A 21,417-nucleotide genomic window follows, 5' to 3' on the forward strand; every position below is an offset into this window, starting at 1 on the left:
AGTGTCTCGAAGAAAGTCTGTGTTTGATGGAATTCGCTGCTTGATTTAAGTAATTAGAAATAACACAGGTTTCATTTTCATTTTGTCCTCCGTCACCCTGCAAATCCCAGTTGGACACCAAGTGCGAGAAAATTACTTCATTTATGCTTTATCAATCCCCTATGACCCAAGATTCATTAATAGTTTCCCGCCCAATCTTTCTGTTGCATTTTTACATTTCCTACAGAAGATAAGACAAGGAGCCAGTGAAAACCGACACAATTAACTGGAATTGTTCTCTAAGAAATAAATGAAATATAGATATGATGAGACACTTGGCCACAGCTGGCTGCTAGGTGCTTTAGTTTAAGAGACTTTGAAAATAGACTATTGAATAGTCTCTTTGGCTCAATATTACAATAACTTACACTAAGAATGCTGTCGTGTGGAACCAGGTTAGAGACAGCTGTGTATCCTATAGCCAGTAGTTTAATACAGTTACCTTGTCACCGGATCAGTTTTTGCTTTGTTGTGTGTGTGTGTTTTTTTTTATTTATTATTATTTATTTATTTTTTAGATTTCTACATGGCAGCATTACAGCAATATTACCTCCCTTAATACAGAGAATTACAACTGTAACTTCAGATGGAGTTTCTATCTTCTAGTTTCATATTTAAGCTGAGTAACTGGAACAGAGACCCTGAACACCCTGTGCACGTCGTACTCTCCGAGGACAGCAGTGTCAGAAATGTCAGCAGTAATACACATCCTGCCTTTCACTATTAGCTCCTAAGCTGCCAAGCCAATTACAGCTAAAGGAAGCTGTGTGTGCCAAAGCGAGGCTGGGTAAATCCTCTGGCATACACTGCTATTGTTTTGCGCGGGTCAGTGAGAGCATGTTCTCCTGATTAATAACGCCTCTCTCGTCTTCCTCTCTGATTTGTTGTTGCTTCATCTCCGTATGAAAAAGATGCATCTCAGCAGAGAGAGCTTTAATTGTAAGGACGAGAGGAGGAGAAAGAGAGGAAGAGAGAAGGGAACGAGGGGATGAGAGTGTCATTTGCCATAACGAAGAGGGAATCTGTGTTTCCTGTTTCATGGTTGAGCCATAAAAAGAGCTGATGCTGTTAAATGATAGAACTTCAAGGCATTGTTTGGATTTTGAACTTACTCTTTTTTTCACAGCATTCAAACTATGCAGATCCTTTAATTAAACTCTGCAGTGAAATTTTTGTTGTTGTTGTTGTTGTTGTTGTTGTTGTTGTTGTTGTTTTTTGTCTGTGTCTGTGCTGGTTGGTTTGGAATTTGCATTACTTGGATGTGAGGCAGCTGTATCTCCAGGCTGTGTGTAATGCGGCTCTCTATTCCATTTGCTTAATGTGACTGCTACTTTCACAAATCCCACAAGGACTGAGGAAGTATTGTGAAAGTGACGGCGTGTTCTTTTAGATGCATGGAGTTAAAACATCACGTCGAATTCCGAAGCTGCAATTACATCAACGGCTGCGGTTTAAAATATAATCAGACACATCGTTATCGTGAACATTTATTTGGACGTCTGCAGTAACTTGTACAAAATCTTTAATAAGTCTAAGTAATACTTGACAAGAGTTCTGTTTGATCCCTCACACATCATTTAAGTCAAATCTGCATCCCTACCGTGCAACATATGCTGTATGCTTGCACACATTTCACAAAACATTTAGCCTCTAACCAGGGTTACAGTATGCTTATGCATGTGCTTGATATTTACGTATGCTGGAATTCTATAACACCAGGACCATTAGACAGACAGAAAATAAGGCTTTTTTTTTTTCTTCTTTTTTTTACTACCGCAAGCATCCTTAATCGTAACACTTTGGGAACACATTCAGGGGAAAATGAGGTGTGAGTTGCAGAGGCCTGAGCCAGCTCAGGGGGAGCAGAGAGAGCTCACTCTGCTGGCAGGAGATGAGCTATGTAATGATTATCCTCCATGTCACACTGGGTGAGTTTTTGTTGACACGCCGGCGTAGGAGGGCTAGATTAAAATTTAAAACCCAAACAAGCATTGAGAATAGCACCCAGCCATACAAGATGCATGACGATCGCTCCGCCATGGGCCGATGTGCTCCCGTTGCCCAATCAGGGAGGAGAAAGAAAGTCCTTAATTGACAATTTCTTGAAAATTGCTGAGGGGAAAAACAAAAGACCAGCTTTGGGTTGTCAGGGTGTAATAAGCCGTTTCTCATCACTGTCTCTGTGATTGAGCCTATACAAAATCGATTTATTTCACGGGTAACTCAGAATAATTGAAATACAGACAACGTTTGGTTCCAATTTACCAGCAATAAAGTTGTAATAGGGTTTTCTCTGCAATCTTAGACTTAATGCACTCATTCTAAAGAGCAGTATTTTGCCAGTCGAACAAATAGCATCACTGAGGCTTACGATCAGTAATAGTCCCACATTGATGCACACATTAAACTTGTTAAATCAATTCGGTAGACACTTTCTAAAGTGGACTGTCTGTTCTCTTTCTCCTCCAACCCTCTCATAGCCTGTACGCGTATCAATCACTGGCAGCTGCCCATAATGATTCAAGCCTTTTAGTTTGTAATTATTTATGCTAGGCGAACACAGCCAAAGAGAAATATCTGACACGAGAGCATATTTATAGGAGGTAGAACACTCTGCACACACTCACACACATACACACACATACTGAAGGCTGGTCTGGGTGGATCGAATCTGAAGTAGGCTTCTATAGATTTTAGTATTTTACTCCTTTCAAACCTTTTTTTGCCTGTTGCTAATGAATGCCCATTCAACTCACTCGAAAAGGCATCATGAGTAGAAAGGCGGTTGTGGATTTAATGCCGAATTGTTCTGCACGAGATTTGCATCTTGCTCTGGCAGTGCGGCTTAATAGCAGTGATTAAATGAGAACGCTAAATATGTGCCTGAGAAAGGGATTTCATTACTGCAATTGAGCATAGATCTCACGGTCAAATTTCTGTAAACAAACCCCTACAAAATAAGCACTTTGTGCATTTGCATAGTTTTTTAAATTTATTTATTTATTTCTCTACCAGTTGTTTTCACCCTGTATGCTACGTTCATATTTTGGATCAGACGGAGGAGATCAGCACACAACCTCCAGGCTCCAGAGCAGAAAGCAGTGGGTATGCCGTGGCTGTTTTATTATTTTTTTTGTGCTGGTACACATGTACAGTAATTAAACTGTCTGACTGCTGAATCTCTTCTGCCTGGCAGCTGCTGATGTATTATATAGACATTCAGCTAATCGATTAAAAGCGCCCAGTCAAGGGAGATGTCTGACAGCGCTGTACTAAGATGAAATTAGTGTATGTGTGTGTGTGTGTGGTGGGGGCGCATATGTGCGTGTGTGCGTAGGGGCCACAGGTGACTCAGGCCCAGCGGGAACGAGGTTGGGTAAAGGCAACAGCACATCGATGCGCATGTAATTAGGACAGCCATGTTTCAGCAGGATTTTCAAATTATGAGTAGAGCACATGAGGGAAGAGAGGGGTGGCAGTCGGGGAGAAACCAGGGCCGAGGGTGGAATGAGGGGAACATATGAAGGGAGGAGAGGGGGAGAGGAGGGGACAGGGGTTCTGCGCTTTCCAACAAAGTTGGCGTTCATCCAGCACTCCTGAAAAATTATACGAAATTATTCAGCTGCCGGGGAATGTGAAATCGGACTAATTGCCTTTTGAAGTAGGCCGTAACGGCCGAGCCTGGCCACAGCCCGCCTGCTCGGGAGCGCCGCACAACCTCAATCGATTTCACAGCTGATACTTCTGCGAATCAACACTTATTTTCCACTGCGCATGGGGGTCCCTTTTAAATGTAAATCCGGTAAAACTGCACTTGTTGGACCTCGCACAAACAAGGCAGGAGGGTGTCTGCAAACGAAGAAATAAGCCGAATTTATTTACTTACAAAAAGCAACGGCGATTGCTTCAGTGAGAGCTGAAATACTGGAAACACAGTCTGCAGTCTTCTCTCCCCCAACTGTTACACCAACGACATGCACTTCAAAACGCAGCAGCTTTAGTAGCTCGTAGCATTGTGCAAACAAACACCGATCTGTAAAAGAAGGTAACCTAGGCTAGTATTCCAAATGTTGCTACTTATAGTCCATCTGGACTATCAAAGGCCTTGGAGCAAACTACAAATGTTGTCAACCAAGCCTCTGAAGCTGATGAAACAAAAAAAAAAAACCTGTTTGTATTTGCTTGCTGTCTCTGCTCTTTGGAATCAGCTTTTACTCTTACTGGATGTGCCAGTGAATCAGATGGAAGCTTTCTGTTTTTTTTTTCTTCTTTCTCACCACCAAATAATTGCATCAATTTAGGCCCATATACAGCAGCACTGCTGCCCTTCCATTAAGTCAAGCTGCTCAAAAAACAGGGACACTTTTCATCTGCTTCCAGAACACAAGATCGGCACAATTACAAACCATTTTACAGAGCTCTGTCACTTTTAATAGTGAGATCAGCCCCAGTCTGCCGCCCTTGTTCAACTGCAGACAGGCGAAACGCTGCTTTTAAAACAGAGCCTCTTTGAAATAATCTAAAGAGCATTTTCAAATACAGGCCTGCATCTTATGTCAAATCCCCCCCCCCCCCCCCACCCCCTTTGTTTGAAATTGCATGATGTTTCAGTAACAATGGAACTGATCTAAACCCAGACAAGTGAATTTCGTTAGCATGATGCTTGTCTATTGCTGTTTTTTTACGTACTTCTGTGTAGAGCTGGAGAGAGTGAAACACTTTCTATAAGAGTGAATGAATATTGAAGCCATTTAACTGTTGGACAGGAACTTGGTGTCACTCATGCTTATGTACTCCACTTAATCAGTAGGATGGTGCATAACATTACTGACATGCACAAGCCCATACTCATACATACAGTATATGATCATGCACAAATTTCTTCTTATACAGTAGATCAGATAGCGGGAGTTTCTCAGACTCAGACCTATAGATCAGAGAAACAGTTCCAGTTGAAGCATCTCTAAAGTGCTCACTGCTCTCTTTTCCTGAGCAGCCTCAGTTCAGAGATGCTTTTCCGTAGTGCAATTAATCAAATGCTACGTGGAAAACACCTTCGGTGGAGCCTCAGCCTGTTGGTATTCGCCTCATTACTCTGCAAAGTCAGCTGAGAAATGTGACGGGCTGCCCCGATCTCACACTCCATCCTGCTCCCAGCCACTGTTTGCTGACATGCATGCAACCAGCTCAGCTCTAATGAGGAGCCCCAAAACTTGTGTATGTGTGTGTGCGTGTGATTGTGCGTGTGTGGCCGGGATGACCCTGTTTCCTGCCGAAGCTGAAATGCTGACTGAGTCACCAGCCTGAGCTAACAGCAGAGCGCGTCACTTCAGCCTTGTTAGCCTTCAGCACTCTCTACAACTCTGTGTGTTAGCCCTCTGACACCACCACAAGGCTTTACAGCATGTCTTCAAAAATCTGCCATGCTAAATAGTGGCCTTGTCAGATGTGTCTTACCCATAGCCTGAGTGCCATACTGGTACAACGTAAGCAGTTACCCACAATGCAATACCGCCTTGACTTTATGATTATCTTTCTGTAGACAGCTAGTATGTCTTAAAGCCTACACATAGAAGCACAAGGTAGAAAAACACTGGTAATAGATCTGAGAACAGTAGTAGTGCAATAGATCAGTAAATTCTATAGTCAGGAACCAGTGGTTGAGCAGAATCCACAAAAACATGATACAACGGCTGAGAAAATGAGTAAGAGTGAAGAGCAGCTAGAGCGTCTGTTGCAAATAATAAATACAAAATGAAGCACATGCAGTTTTACACGCAGTGACTACTTTTACATGGACAACAGTATTCTGATATTAACCAGATTAAGACGATACTCTGATTAAGAAACTACTATGTAAACAGCGATTATTGATGACCTTAATCCGTCTAAAGTCATACTCGAAGTAAACACAAATTGAATTAAGACCTGTGGAGTATTCCTGATTTAGTCGCATCATCCCAAGTGCATTACAGACATGTACACACCTTAATTGGTTCCTGACTTTTCGGACAGCCTGTAGATCGGCAGTGTCAGACTCCAGCACTGAAAAATTTGTTATAAAGATGTTCATGGGCTGAATTTAATCTTTCAGAAAACATAAAATACCAATCTTGGATTAAGTCTAGGTGGGAATGTAGTGGGGAACAAAACAACTGACAAGCATATTGTACCATGGATGTATTCCAGGATGGAGGAATAGTCACCACATAACACACCACTTAAGCATGTATCTGTGTGGCACGCGTGCAGAGAACAGATTACACACATTTAAAACAAAGATTACCTTTTCAAGCCAAAATGATTCAGTTGAACATCCATATTAAGACTTAACTTGCTTAAGACGATGTTTCTCCTTCTCTGGATGCTAAAAGTACACAGGCTGGAAATTGGAACAGTTTTCGAGGGAACGCTCGTGAGCATGGTGTTGCTTGGAATTTCTCTACAATTATCAAACCCCTACCACATTTCTGAAAGCCCATCTCATTAGTAATCATGTCTGGCTTTGTGAGATGCACTGGTTCTAATATAAATTTCCCCTGTATGCAAAATAACAAACAAATACTCTCACTACACATTGTGCCGACCTCAAAAGTCAGTCTGTTAACAAGCCCTTGTGAAGGTGTTTATAATTGTCAAACCCAATTGTCAGACTCAAGTCCCGTTGGCCAAATATGGCCTCCTGCCTCATTTCATTCACCCTGCACAAGAAAAAAAAAGAAAAAAGAAATGGCCCATAGCAAAATACTGTGCAGCGTTTTCACACTGGGCCAGTATTACATAGAATTCAAACCCTGCATCAGCAACCATCTGCCCACTCTTTGTGTTCTATTAATACCACCATCGCAAATTTATATAAGGAGAACAAATGCCTAATCATACAGTGTCAGAATAACAAGATGGATAAGGACAACAGTAATTCAGCCACAGTGAACCCTGTAATTATCATTATTGTACAAAAACTTTGCAGAAACCTGACATCATTATATATTACGATTTTAAATAAATTCACAGAGCAGCATAGTGGCACAGTGGGTAATGTTGATGCCTAACAGTTTCAAAGTCCCTGTTTCAATCTTGTGCTCGAGTTAGCGTCTGTGTGGAGTTTTGTGTATTCTCCATGTGTCTTCTTATTGGTTCTCCAGTTTCCTCCCACTAATCCCAAACATCCAGATAGGTGAACTGGCTACACTAAACTGCCCCAGATGTGAATGAGTGTGTGAATGTATGTGTGTACTGTGCCCTTCAATGGGATAGGCTTCGGATGCACCACAAACCTGGACCAGGATAAAGTGTTCGTTTAATGAAGTTCAATGAATGGATAAAGTTGACACCAATAGACAGTGAAAGTGGTTTCCAATGCATTTTATGCATTTAAATAGAGACAGAGTATATACACAAATGTAACATGATCATGTGCTTGTCTCAGCGAGTTCTTGTCAGTCTACTGCTGGATTTGATGCATGTCTAAAAACATTTCAGAAATATGTCTGGTGTTAACTGACATTGATAAAGTGATTGACTCCAAATGCATAAATGGAAGACCCAGTGAGTGGAATATAAATATGTTGATGAAGAAATTGAAGAAGTTGGAGAATGAAGACATAAGATGAGGAAGACTGAGGAATAGAGAAGACGTCTATATGATTTTTTTTTATTATTGCTACAGTAAAGAGGCTGCAGCACGAATAAATATAAAATTTTTGTCTTCCTTGGAAACACAAATATGATAAACTGACTCACAACCATAATCAGATCAGCGAATAGATGCACTTAAAAAATACCTTAAAAACAAGAATAGTTTATGGCCCTTCAAAAATGCCGATGTGGCCCACTCAGAATCGGTTTAACGCTCCTGCTTTATACTAAACTTACAGACTGCACATATTTACAGAAAGTTATATATTTGTTTTAAGGCCTATAGCAATTCAGAAATTTGTGTTGTTGACCAACACTAAAATGTATGTGGTTTGCTCTTTTGTCTAATGATCTCATGTTGGAACTATGCTTAATTTGGTTACTTTTAAACTGCTCTGAACAGCTCTAACACAGAGCTTCAATGTAAATACAAGCATGATTTTTAATGAAATCACTGTATAACTAAACTAGTTAAAGAAAACATCTGGGTTTTGCATGTAACCCTGTTCCCTGAGAAGGGAACGAGATGGGGCCTGAGCTTCACGCTGTGGGAAGCGTGACTATAAAACGGCGCCTGTAAACCAAGTCATCAGCCTCTATTATCTGAAGCAAAGACACAATTCATAGGCATGCCCCAGTATGACAGAGCTATGCAATGTCTTGGCCACGTGACCCCGGCCATGTGTGTGCCATGGCGTCCAGCCCTGACCTTTTTTTTTTTTTTTTGGTGTGGGAGGAGTGAGAGCTAACTACAGCGGGCAGCATGTTATCTCTTTGGAGGCGAACACGTCCAGTTCTGCTCGGCCGAACTTCCGCCATATGAACTCACCCACTTGTGGATGGAGCTTCCAATCCCCAGGCCTCAGCCCCTGCCTTGACAGGGTGGATGTCTGCCCCCACATTCCGGTTGCCCGGAATGTACATTGCACTCACTGACAAAACTTCCCCTCTGCCAGAGAAGAATTAGTTGAGCCTGCTTGAACAGGGGACGCAAACGTAATCCTCCCTGGTGGTTGATATATGAGACCACCACTGTATTGTCTAACACTTGGTGACCTCTCAACTGAGGAGAACGAATTCAGTGCTAGGTGTTTGGCCCACGATTCAAGGCCACACTAGATGAGGGCCGCTCCAGACACCATGAGGGAGGTGTTTGATATTACCATCTTACAAATAAGAGACGCCCCTAAAGTGTAAACCGAGGCTATAAACCGGGGACACCTCCAAGTTCTCAGAGCATGTAGGCATCGCTGCGTGACACTAATTACTCTCAGGGGTTTTGTTCTCGGATGAAACCCCTGACCTTCAGCCACCACTGGATGGTCTCATGTGCAATGGGCCCAATGGTATGACACTGGCTGCTGCTGTCATAAGCTCTAACAGGCTCCATAGAGACTGGAGGGGATGCCCAGACCTAACTTTATCTTTCTCAATGTTGATAGGATTGTCCTATGTGTGTTGGGGATAGACACGCCCTCATCATATTCGAATCCCACCGCGTGATGTGGGATTATTGGGGGGCTAAACAGTACAGCTATTCTGCTATGCCGAAGGTGGAAGAGGCACTTGTGATCCACCTTTCTCCAGCAACGGCAGCGAAGTCAGGGGGGCTGTATCCCCCCAATAATCCCTCATCACGTGGTTGTAATCATGGCTTTCTCCAGAAGCGTGACACTTTATGGTGCACTTCCGGTAAAAAGGGGGATTTTCTGAGGTGTGAGGTAGCGCTCTTCTTCTCACTGGTTCCCCCCTATGGCTCCTCAGAGTCAGAGAGGGTGGGTTGACCCTCTATACCGGAGGGAGAACCCATCACCCTTCGGCTGAGAAGTGAGAGAGCTAAGAGCAGCGCCGCTTCATTGTGCTTTAAAAAAATAATAATTAATGAATGAATTTTTATATATATATATATACTTCAGCTGAGAAGCGAGAGAGCAGGAAGCAGAACCGCACTATAGCACGTTCCACTCCCATACACCACACATAGAAAGTGTCCCTGCCCTCCTCCGTAATAAAACAAACAGCAACACACTTTCTGAACACTCTCTGACTCATACTTTTTTTTACATAGGGACAGAAAAGTAATGAGATTTTTTTTGTGAAAAAATAGAGAGGAAGTGAAGAGTTTTTAGGAGTGTTCACACAAACAACCGACATGCTTTTATAATGAAGATTATAAGGCTGATGATGTGGTTTACATGCGCTGTTTTATAGTCATGCGATGTGCAAAATGCCACCTCACCTGACCACAGCAGGCCTATAAATAGGCATGATTGTACACTGACTTCAGATACCGGTCACGCGCAAGGGCACTTCCCACAGCGTGAAGCTCACGCAATGTTGAGTTTCCTTTGAAGAAATCAAAGGAACAGACAAGCTGCATACACAAAAACTAAACTCTGAGCTACAGTGTAATATGAAGGTAGTAAAAATGCCCTGAAATGTCTGAGAGGGATTAGAAGCCCTGAAATCGGAGTGTGCTTCGGCCTCTTGGCATGGGAGGGTTATTGTTATGCTTCAGAGGTGCATGTCATGTGCTAGCAGTGTCCTGACTTGAGGCGAGGTTTCATCAACCTGCCAGGATAAATGGGCATCCAAGATCTTGTCATCCTCGGGTGAACTTTAACCCCATAGGGCACATTTTGCCTTCCACTGGGCAGGAGAATCCCATCCCACAAATGCACATTTAGAGGCTCATTAACTCTGTGTGCCAGAGGTGTCAAACAGTGGTGACACACAGCATTGAAAAAACAAACAAACAAAAAAAACCTGCAGGACAGCAACCATTAAGTCGAAAATTCTTGTTCTGGTGCTTTCCTTCTATGCAGTAATGGTTGTTATTTTCAACCTTGGTATATTGTGTGTGTTTTTCCCTACCAGTATACATTGATCAGCCATAACATTAAAACCACTGACAGGTGACGTGAATAACATTGATTATCTCGTTACAATGGCACCTGTCACGGGTGGAATATATTAGGCAACAAGTGAACAGTCAGTTCTCGTGGTTTTTGTGTTGGCAAGTGTAAGGCTCTGAATGACTTTGACAAGGGCCAAATTGTGATGGCTAGATGACTGGGTCAGAGCTTCTCCAAAACGCCAGGTCTTGTCGGGTGTTCCCGGTATGCAGTGGTTAGTACCTACCAAAAATGGTCTAAAGAAGGACAACCAGTGAACCGGCGACAGGGTCATGGGCTCATTGCTGCTGCTAATCTGCTAATGTATTGGTGCCAGATACCACAGCACACCTTCAGAGGTCTTGTGGAGTCAGTGCCTCGACGGGTCAGAGCTGTTTTGGTGGTACAAGGAGGACCTAAACAATATAATGCAATGTTTTAATGTTATGGCTGATCGGTGTATATGCAGATACATGCAATCAGAAATGTGTATTCACTGTTAGGAACACAAGTGTCCTAATCTAGTGTATAGCGTTATCCAGCTAGCACCGTGTCATGTGTTTATGTGTAATTTTAAGTATGAGTAGGCTGAATGGCACTAAAACCAGCTCTGAGGTCTTCTCTACCTCTCCATTTCCTCATTCTCTCCTCCCTGTCTCCTCTTTAGCACATGATAAAACGCTTGGTGGCTGCCTTCAACCAATCATGTTTTCAGTAGAGCAGTTAAACTGTTTTATTACTGCCACCCTCAAAGCTTTAGAGTCTTAAATTTTCTCTGTAATGGTAGATTAATTTCAGCCTGCCTAATGCAATCCAGGACAAAATATTTCAAACAGGTTTTTTTATTTTTTATTTTTGGTAGAGGGTGTGGATGAAGTTGGGAGGGTGGGAATTACAACATTGCTGCTGAAATATTCCCCCAAACCCCCACCCAGTTTCAGAAGCACCTCTGTAGTCAAATCTGGTATGTTTTTGGCTCAGTTCAGCGGTGGGGTTTGTGTGTGTGGGTGAAGGTGGGGGTCAAGGCCCATATAGAACACCTTTTTGCATATGAGCTCCATTACAGGCAGCGGCATCGGGCAAGACCTTCAGAAGGCGATGGAGAGGAGCAGCGATAAGTGGCCAGGAGTGATAAGAGCTCGGGCCGCTTCACCTGCAGTCTGCTGCTGCTCGCAGATAATGCTGCATCATCCGCAGTGCCATTTAAGGCTGTAATGAAATGAGAGACAAAAAGCACTTCATGCAAGCAGCCCAATTAGGTGGAGTTGCTAACATGTAATCTGAAGCGTGTTCATTATGTTTGAGCTGCTGGGGTTGATATTGCTTGTAGATAATGCAGCATTCCAATAAGCTCTGATAACAATCTTAATTAAATCACTCTGATATAGGATACAGTATGCCAAAACTGCATGCTGTTGTAATGCTAACACAGACCATAATCTGCTTTTTTATCCCCTAATTGGTGCTGTATTGTAGTTTTAAACACCGTGAGGACCTTTGTCATTCTGTGACCATGTACAGCTCTGCCCTGCCACCCTATAAACTGACCTTTGTGTAATAAATGGAAGAAATGCTCCTAGATCAGCTCTGACTATTTAACACATGATGGAACTAATTCTTCCATTAACTCAACTTGCAATGAGATGACTTGTATGCTAATATCTTATAATTAATTCTTACACCCTACACTCTCCTCTCCCGTCTCAGTTTTTTTTTTCTCTAAGACCCTGTTCTATGGATAGTCAACGGATCTCGACACTTCAACTAATGCAAAATGTTCATTTCAGGCTTTTAATGAGGTTTAAATGAAAATTGGCTCAGCAGAAAGATGGACAGTGGGGAAGGCATCAAACCACCCAGCATGCCCCCGAGTTGTGAGGCAATGCAATTTGTAGGAGCAGCGCAGCGAGGAGTTCAGAGTTCATTAATTTTTAGTGTGCACATTCTCTCCCAGTAGTGCTTCCTGCCTGCTCTCGCTCCATCAGGACATGAGCACAAACACTGGACTTGCACACAGATCTGAAACTCGATCTCTCTCTCTCTCTCTCTCTCTCTCTCTCTCTCTCTCTCTCACACACACACACACACACACACACACACACACACACACACACACACACACACACACACACACACAGACCGAAACAGGATTCTTGTCTCTCTCTGGTGATTAAATGCAGTGGTCAGTATTCTGCTCTTCGAGTGGAGCTCCACCTAGCGCCACATTTGAACACACACCAAATTGTTGTTATTATTATTTTTAGATAAAAATAGAAATTGTGCATATTTTTATTACATCACCGGAATGAATAATTCAAGCCCTGGTACTGAGATGCAATGAATTCTCAAAAAAATATTTATTTATTTTTTTACGCAGGACATAATTCCTGATCTTAGCTGCAAAAGGGTTGAGTCATCCAAAAGTATATTCTCTCTTTCACTTTGTACGGCTTGGCAGCATGATCAGCGCGAGCGGTGTTTGATTTACATGGATGAAGTCAGGAAACCAACCTCACACATCTACCAAATCACTACAGGGAGCGTAATTAGAAAATATAACACAATCTGTTTGTTTTTTCTAAATTCACACACTCTTACCTAGCTGTCACTGGTTTACACTCACATTCACAAATGGCTTTATGCTCAGCCTCGGTCGCACCACTGGCCTTCTTTTAGCATTTAACATTTGCATTGGCATTAACTTGTTCCTGGAGCTCCTACACTACATCTTAATAAGAGCCTTATGTGTGCGTTACTGTGGCTAGAGTGTGTAGTCCTCCGCTGGTGAAGCTCCATAGACTCCAGTTGTGTACAGGTATGTAGATCAGTCTCTGTGTTTAGCATGCCACTATAGGTTAGCTCCTAATTACTCTCCCCCAAATATTCCCCGGGCTCTAATATTTTCTGCCTCAATGCCTCATTATGTCGTTTGGCAGACTGTAACATCAGCCTTTCGATGTCTGAAACGTGTCCTACGTTCCAGCCTCTACACCCTCATTCATTTCTGTCTCTCTCTCTCTCTCTCTCTCTCTCTCTCTCTCGGTCTGTCTTTTTTCTCTATACTGCTCACTGGTTTCCACGACTACGTTACACTAAAGCTTCTTCCAGTCACCTTCACTCTTTTCTTCTAACCATTGATTCATCCAGCCATAGAAGAGATCCTCCATCCTTTTCTGTTTCTTTTTAGCTCAGTAGCCTTCAGTATCCATTATCAGGACATTTTACTGTCATATACCTCTCCTTCTATCCTTTCTTCTATTACACACACACACACACACACACACACACACACACACACACACACGCACGCATGCAGTAAGCTCTACTATAAGTTGACTTTAATGTGTTGTGATTCAAGGACAGTAATAAAGGACAGTCAGTGTGCACGTGTGTGACTGAATATTGTTCTTGAACACTGTTTGTGTGTATGTTGTGAGATCAGGAGACTCTCTGGGTGAGAAAGGGGGCATATTCTCTCTCCCTTGTCGATCACAGCGACACTAGCCATTCGTGGGCATCTGTGAGCTCATGTATGCAGGTGAGGGGAGATAGCTCTTTCCTCCTAGTATGTTACTCCACCCTGTGATGCAGCAGGACAGTAGTTTGAAAGAGAGACGCAGAGGTTGGCTTCACATGTCTTGGCTGAAACTATAGATGCACCGATACTAAATTTCTCAGCCGATACCGATTATTTTATTTATTTTATTATTATTTTATTCAGAGTGATATCGGCCGATACCGATAACCGATACCGAAAGTTCTGCCTGTTATGCCTTCTTTTAAATTAATAATGAGTAAAAAAAGAAAAAAGAATTCTTTTTTTTCTTTTCTTTCAAAAAAGAATTCTGAAGGAAATGCAAATAAAAACTTTATTCTCTCCATTTCAGCAAGTTGTTTCACAGTAACTGATCTCATAAATAGAAAACACATTACACAAATTAACATTAACACATTAATTAAATTCTGAAGATTAAGATTTCTTAACTTATTGAATGTTATTAATTCATATTAACATTGACTGAATTCTAAAAAACCTCCTGTTAGGTTCACATTCACTCACCACAAACAAAAGCATTTCTACTCCATCATTGAACATCAAACTTATACATAATATCAACTTTTTTATATATATATATTTATATATATATATAACTGGATATGAAATATACTACTCTACAAATATATTTTTCTGTGCAATATATACTTTTTTTGTCAATTCATCTTCCACTTAAATCTTTCAACGGTGTACTGGCGCTTTAATTCAGTGCAAGGGTGAGCAGGCAGCGGGGGGCAGGGATCGACGGTGCAGAGATTACAAACTTCACTTTTGTCATCATTCGACACAAGAGACATGTTTACACACAGCACGAAATCAATGTGTTTTCCCGCCCTCTTTTGATTGACAGAATATAATCGGCCCTGATCATCAGATGTTTTTAAACTATCAGCCGATGGCAGATAGCAGGAAAAATAGCCTTTATTAGCCGATACCGATTATCGGCCGATACATCGGTTCATCTCTAGCCACGTGGTTTCCCCACCCTCACCGGTTGGTAGGTGTCGTATGATAGGGAAGAGGAAGCTAGTGGGTGGGAATTGGCAAGACCAAACTTGAGGAACTTGAGGAAGAAAAAAGAATCAATTTAGATGGCCCACTGTTGTATTCACAAGTTCAAATGTTGTGATGCAATGTTCGAATTTTCTCAATATGGCGGCTATGGATGTTCGGTTATCTTCGTTAACATTAAACATTAGGTTTAGTCATACTTGTTTGGAGTGTGTAATTTACCATCATATCTGAGGGAAATGTTTATATTCCTAACAGTCTGGTCTTCTGGTTTCCTTTTATTCTGCCTTTACCGTTCGTAAAAAAAGATGTGCTAGGTAACTAAATTGTTAGCCTTAGTCACTAGATAAATGTTTCACAGTTGCTTAGCAACAGTGTACTCATGACTTCCGTGTCATATCATGTGTTCGGCTTCCCATGATAAAAGCATGAATTCAGTTTTGAAGTTTTGATTGAACATGCAGTAAATGTCCACCTGATAGATATAAGTGATCATTTTGACCTTACTGAAATATTTGACTCATCCTCATGAATAAATACGCTTTCTACAAAAGCAAAATGAGGAAAAATGTTTGGAGTAAACCCCTAGCAGTATACTACATCCGACTTACCTTGGAAGGTCGTTTTCAACCTCCATGTGTTCAAACTACAAAGTGGGAAACAATCATGGACACCTCCATTTTTGTCTTTGATTACCAACAAGGTAGCCAGCTAACTGTGAATGATGTATATTTACTTCCTCAAAACAGCGGACTGTGTGTTCAGTGTTATATATTTAATCAGTTAATATGTCTGTATGTTGATTGCTCTAAAGCAAATACATTTTAAAGGTAAGAGGTGCTACTTTGTTGACTATTGGTACTGTGAGCAGCCATGTTGATTTGATGTCACTTGCTGAACTCAGGGTTGAGAAGACCATCCCGAGTTCCGCAGTAAAAATTTTTGTTTGTTTTGTTTTTCCTAGTTAGAGGTCAGAAATTACAAGTTGCGACCATTAGCCAATAGACCCTTTTCACATGACGTCCCACAACTTCCGTTCTGACTCAAAGCAGTGTATGGTTACTTCCGCCAGCACAGTGGAACGCTATGGAGTTTACCCAGTCCCTTCTACATCTGCCAGAAATACGTCTAGATGCTGTACAGCGACTTGTAGCAAATTTTCACTTACGAAACGTCCTAAAGGATACAGAGTCTTCATTGAGCAGTACCTGTTTGATTATGAAGCTAAGCATTTTTGTATTATCCAGCCCAGCTTACGTTAGCGGAGGAGTTAGGATAACGGTAGTTGTTAGCGTTCTCTTCTGCAAATAGAAAGTCTTTAAGTCCTAATTTTTGAGTAATTTACTGTAATACAGACCGCAGACTCTCGTTGCAATCGTGTTTCCACATTACTGATGTTAGCTATAGATTGTGTATAGTTAGATGAAAGTCAGTTACGTATTTATGGTTAATGTTGTGCGATTATACATTAATATAAAAAGTAAACACTCGTTAACACTTGTTGCTAAACTTGTCGCAACACAGGGTGAAAGAGATGCATGTTTTTCTTGTTGCTGCTAGCTAGCCTAGTTTCCCATCCAAGGCAGTTACACGTTAAATAACGGTAAACTGGAAATGATCATTACCGTTACCAAAAGGCTCAAAATATAAGAACCTGTAAATACGTAAACATTAATATTCTAAACTTTACCTTTCGTGTTGTTAGTTAGCACGTTCCTGCATTTTCCTGAAGTATCCAGCGCGCGTAAGGTAAAACGGAAATACGTTTACACCGCTTTGCGGACAGAAGGAAGTTTCCCGACGTCATTTTGAAAAGGGATTCTATTCTATACTATTGCAGCATTACTTAGCTACAGAAATACAAATGTGTGTGAGGTAGCTATGTGGTAGTATCCTGTCTGTTATACACAAGTTATGCTGCAGTTGAGCACTAAGAGAGGAAACCTTCCGTAAGGCATAGACTTCATGCTACATTGACTGGCCTTGATGCTTTTAACCTCTCACAGACACACGCTCAACCGTGACATTGAGCATTATTTGTTTCGCTCCGAAAAAAAAGACAGAAAGGATTGCAGAAAACCAGAGACAGGAGAAGTAGAAAAGTGTAAGATTGTGCACAGAATAACTTTTTTTTTTTTTGCACTCATCGTTGCTAAGCAGTTCGCGTGAACTGGCCAACATAAACTGTGTGCGTGAAGATTTACAAATCTCCAGCAGTGATCTTGGATCCTCTATGCCAAGCATGTCAGTCCTCTGGAATGTGCTGCGGGTAATAATGCAGACTTTCCACCATCATTCTATCGTTAGAAATCATCAAACCTGCCTCATTCAGGCCAATGTCATTAAACAGCTTCACATTCTATAAATGCAGTTGTTATAAAATCCTTTGTTAATTATATTTATTATATGTTCTAAGCACTTTTAGCTGTACATTCTTTCTAGTATGACATTTATAGTTAGCGTCAAACAGTGTAGAATCAATATATTTCATATGTTTTGGAGCACAGTGGATCTGGTGTGTGTTTTAAAGGTTCCATAAACGTGAGTGTGTTCTGTAGGCTGCATGAGTTTATTAGGACACGCCTAGTAGTGCACTTCAGTAATGGATTTTGAGTCTATCTGCATGGCTCTGCTCTAGGCCAGCGTGGGGGGCCTGTCTCTCACCCTAATGCAGTTAGCCATAATGAATGCATTTCCAAATTAAATCAGATCCTTTTTTTTTCTCCATTATTTTCTTTTGCACATTCCACTGTATTGATTCGCTTGCGATGCCCCTTGAACTTGAGGTTCATGTTGCTCAATGTCAGTAATCTTGTCCTTTTCCGCCTGTCCTCAATGGAGGGAGATATCGATATATGCATTTAGCATAGAGGACTCCCAGGATTCAGCGATCCATATGCGTTTCGGAGCAGTCAGAGTTGGTAACTTCTTGTTAGCACTCTAACATATCCTTTAGAAAGGTGACAGAGTGGTGTTGACATTAGTATTTTCAGCAAAATTAAACAGAGTACCAGTTGATAGCCACATTAAACTAACCTTCGCAGCTAAAATGATCTTTATTCAGACCTTATTGGTTATGGAAATAAAAAATTCCAGTGTAGTACACAAATTCCTTCATAGTCCTTCAAAGTCCTGAAGCTTTTAAAAAAGAAAAGACATTTATTTAACATATTTGGAAGGAGTCTTCTCCTTTTTGCTAGGTTTCTGGCATGGTATAGTCTTCAGGACAGAATATTGTGTGCTGGTAAGGGAGCGACTCTTTATATCTGCGTATAACTGAAGTGATAACTTGTTTCATGGATGTTCCACAGCATTAAATGTATCTATAGAAGAATAAAACGTATGAGGGGTCATTTCTTAATAAATAAAATAATAAATTGTTGGCATATGGATGTGGTATAAGAGGAGCAAGGCACTTTTGCACTGTAGGAAAATAATGGTATCAGGGTCACACTACAGCATCACTGATTATTTTCCTATAACAGCATGCTTCAGCGTGTTTTATTCCTTGCAACTATCATGCTGTTTAAAGAGTAACTACAGTATTATAGCATGCAGTTGTGCAAGGTGTAGTACATGCCAATTTATTAACATATACGTTAACATCACAAGCCCTAAAGAATATATTTTTGTTGCTCATATACTCACTTCTCATGGGTGTCTACTGCGTTTTGCGGAAACCAAGAGAAGATCAGCTGATGGAGTCATACCATCAGGAATGTCTTTATCTGTTGTCTGGAGCTATAAGCAGGAATTAGGGTTGCCACCTTTGACTGACTGACAGACAAAAAGATGGACTATCCCTTTAGAGACCTAATGTTTTGAGAATTGTGGGCTTAAGTAGGCCGATAGTCTCTGTGTTTTTATTCAACCGAAAATCTGCTTACCTTAGTAGTTGTGACCATGGTGCATGCCGTGGTATACAGAGGTCATTTCAGCTTCAGCAGTTTTATCCTCCTCAGCTGAATCATTCTTGACCATAAATGTGTAAATTACCTTTGTTTTGCGTTTAGATTGAAGTGCTTTGGTGCTTTTTTGTTGCAGCATGCACATCCTTAATCGTTGTAGATAAGTTGAAAGTTATCAACTAAAGAGGATGATGATTGTGAACATACATCACGAGTAAAAGCCAGTAGCCTGTTAGGACACTGCAGTGGACCAATATTGCATTGATTGTCTTTGGCAACCAGTTCTGGATAACTTGTGTGATAGTTGTGCAATATACAGTAGACGTATAAAATATAGCTGTATACAATCAGCCATATAAAATAAGCCAAAAACGGGACATTAGGTGTCCTGGGAAATGCGATATATTTTCTAGGACAGTCCTGGGAAAATTGGGACAGGTGGCAACCCTAAGAGCAATAGATATAACATTCATGAAATCTCAGTTAGCATTGCTAATTGGTGCAGAAATTATTTGTAAACAATTGAGAAAGAACTCTCATGGGGATTTCGGGACCCCATGGCATTAATATTGGAAACTTTCACTAAAATGGTGAATAAGAAAGGTTTCTTTGTTGTTCTTTGGTTTCTTTGTTGTTCTTCAGATCTGTTTGCATGGGGGTGGCTGTGTATCCAAAGCGTTGTTTTTGAATGATTCATGATTCTTTGGATGATGGTTCTGTGTGTCGTGTTTACTCTCTCATGCGCACTGTGTGTTTTGATGGTTTTGATGACTCGTGAGTGGACAGTACTTGTCATGCAGCATGTCTCTGTCCTGGCCCTCTTATATCACTATCTGATACAGTGGTTTCTGGCCATGATAAGAGGAAATGGCAGGTTGATAAATACCAAATCACTTGAGCGAGGACGTCAGAGCCACTAGAAGCTTTCCATAGGCAATTATCTTTCACTGAGCGCTTCCTCAAGATGTAATCACGTCTGTTTTACAGAGCTGCAGATTTTGACTTGAAATGTGTGCATTTCCTGTACATATGTGAAATATGTAGAGATGCAGACACATCACAGACACTAATATTGTCACTGTATTAGCAGATATTTTAGACTGCTTTTAGTGACATGTTTTATCCTGTTTACCTGAAGTCATATGATTATATGATTTTTTTTTTTTTTGTCTGTATGCACTTTATTTGAGCATTTTCTCAAATATATTTTAAGTTGCCTACATTGTTTTAGGACTGAAAAGTGCAGCATACCTTCTGTCAGCTTTAATGCAAGTTTATGAAAATTAGTGGAATTAAGTTCTATTTGGACAGAAGTACAGTAAGTGTCAGGTGCACATACAGCTTACTGTTAACACTAGCATGTCTTAATACATTTGGAGGGAAGGAAAACTTTTAGTTTACCTTTAGATTTAATAGTAATACAGTTCTGAAATTTATATCTGAATATAGCATTTACTCAGATCAACCTATACTACGTCAACAGTATTGTTGTTGCTGTTGTTGTTGTTGTTTATTTATTTATTTTAAAATATTTATTTATTTATTTATGAGCACAATTTTCACCAATATGCAATTTTTTTCTTCTAAAAATGTTTTTTTTTTAATGAAGCTGTTTAAACTGTATGTGCAGAAGAGATTTTGGAATTATTTTCTTGATTTCAGTGCTCTGGTAAAAATTAATTAAGTGTACTTAAATATAGCGTCGAATTAATTAATTCATAATCTAGTCTTAGTAATAGTCTTATTAATAATTAGTATGTTGTAAATATACAGACATGTTTATGTACTTAATTAAAATATTCTAAAAATATATTAATTTAATACATTTCCAAATGTGTGACATGCTATACTTTTACTTAGACTTTAGTTTCAATTCATAAAGTACATTTCAGTGAATACATTTCTTGCAAAATGTGTATTAAATATGCATTTCAGCACAGCATATTTAATAAACATTTCCTCCCTAATTTAGTCTCAGCCAATTCCCACCCTCAAGTTAGATCTCCCCTATCACACGACCAGCCAGGCTATCACATGCTTCCTCCGAGACACGTGAAGCCAGCCGACTACAAGGTGCAACTTCAGGGGGCAGCGTAACACACTCGGAGGAAAGCGCTACCTACCCACTTCCCCACATGCATGAGCTCACAGATGCCAATGATTGTCTAGTGTCGCTGGGAGAGAGAGTACGCCCCCCGCCTCCTCCCTGAGAGCAAGGCCAGTTTAGCTTTCTTGGACTCTCGACCATGGGAGCGTCATCCCGATTTGATCTCCCAGTCTCGCTTTTCTGTTGTGATACTCAGAAGCCTAGATGTTATTCCTTTTATACCATAGCCAATTTGCCAACAATGTCTTTTCATTTATTTATTCT

The 21,417-nt window shown here is 40.8% G+C and overlaps 1 protein-coding gene across 3 annotated transcripts in view; it reads left to right on the forward strand.

Moving 5' to 3' along the window:
* LOC108269480 (neuronal PAS domain-containing protein 3) overlaps window positions 1-21,417 on the forward strand; it is a 253,602-nt gene that overhangs the window by 107,257 nt on the left and 124,928 nt on the right. The gene's annotated exons all lie outside the window — the stretch shown is intronic.

The sequence above is a fragment of the Ictalurus punctatus genome, chromosome 9, assembly GCF_001660625.3.
Source record: "Ictalurus punctatus breed USDA103 chromosome 9, Coco_2.0, whole genome shotgun sequence".
NCBI lineage: Eukaryota > Metazoa > Chordata > Actinopteri > Siluriformes > Ictaluridae > Ictalurus > Ictalurus punctatus.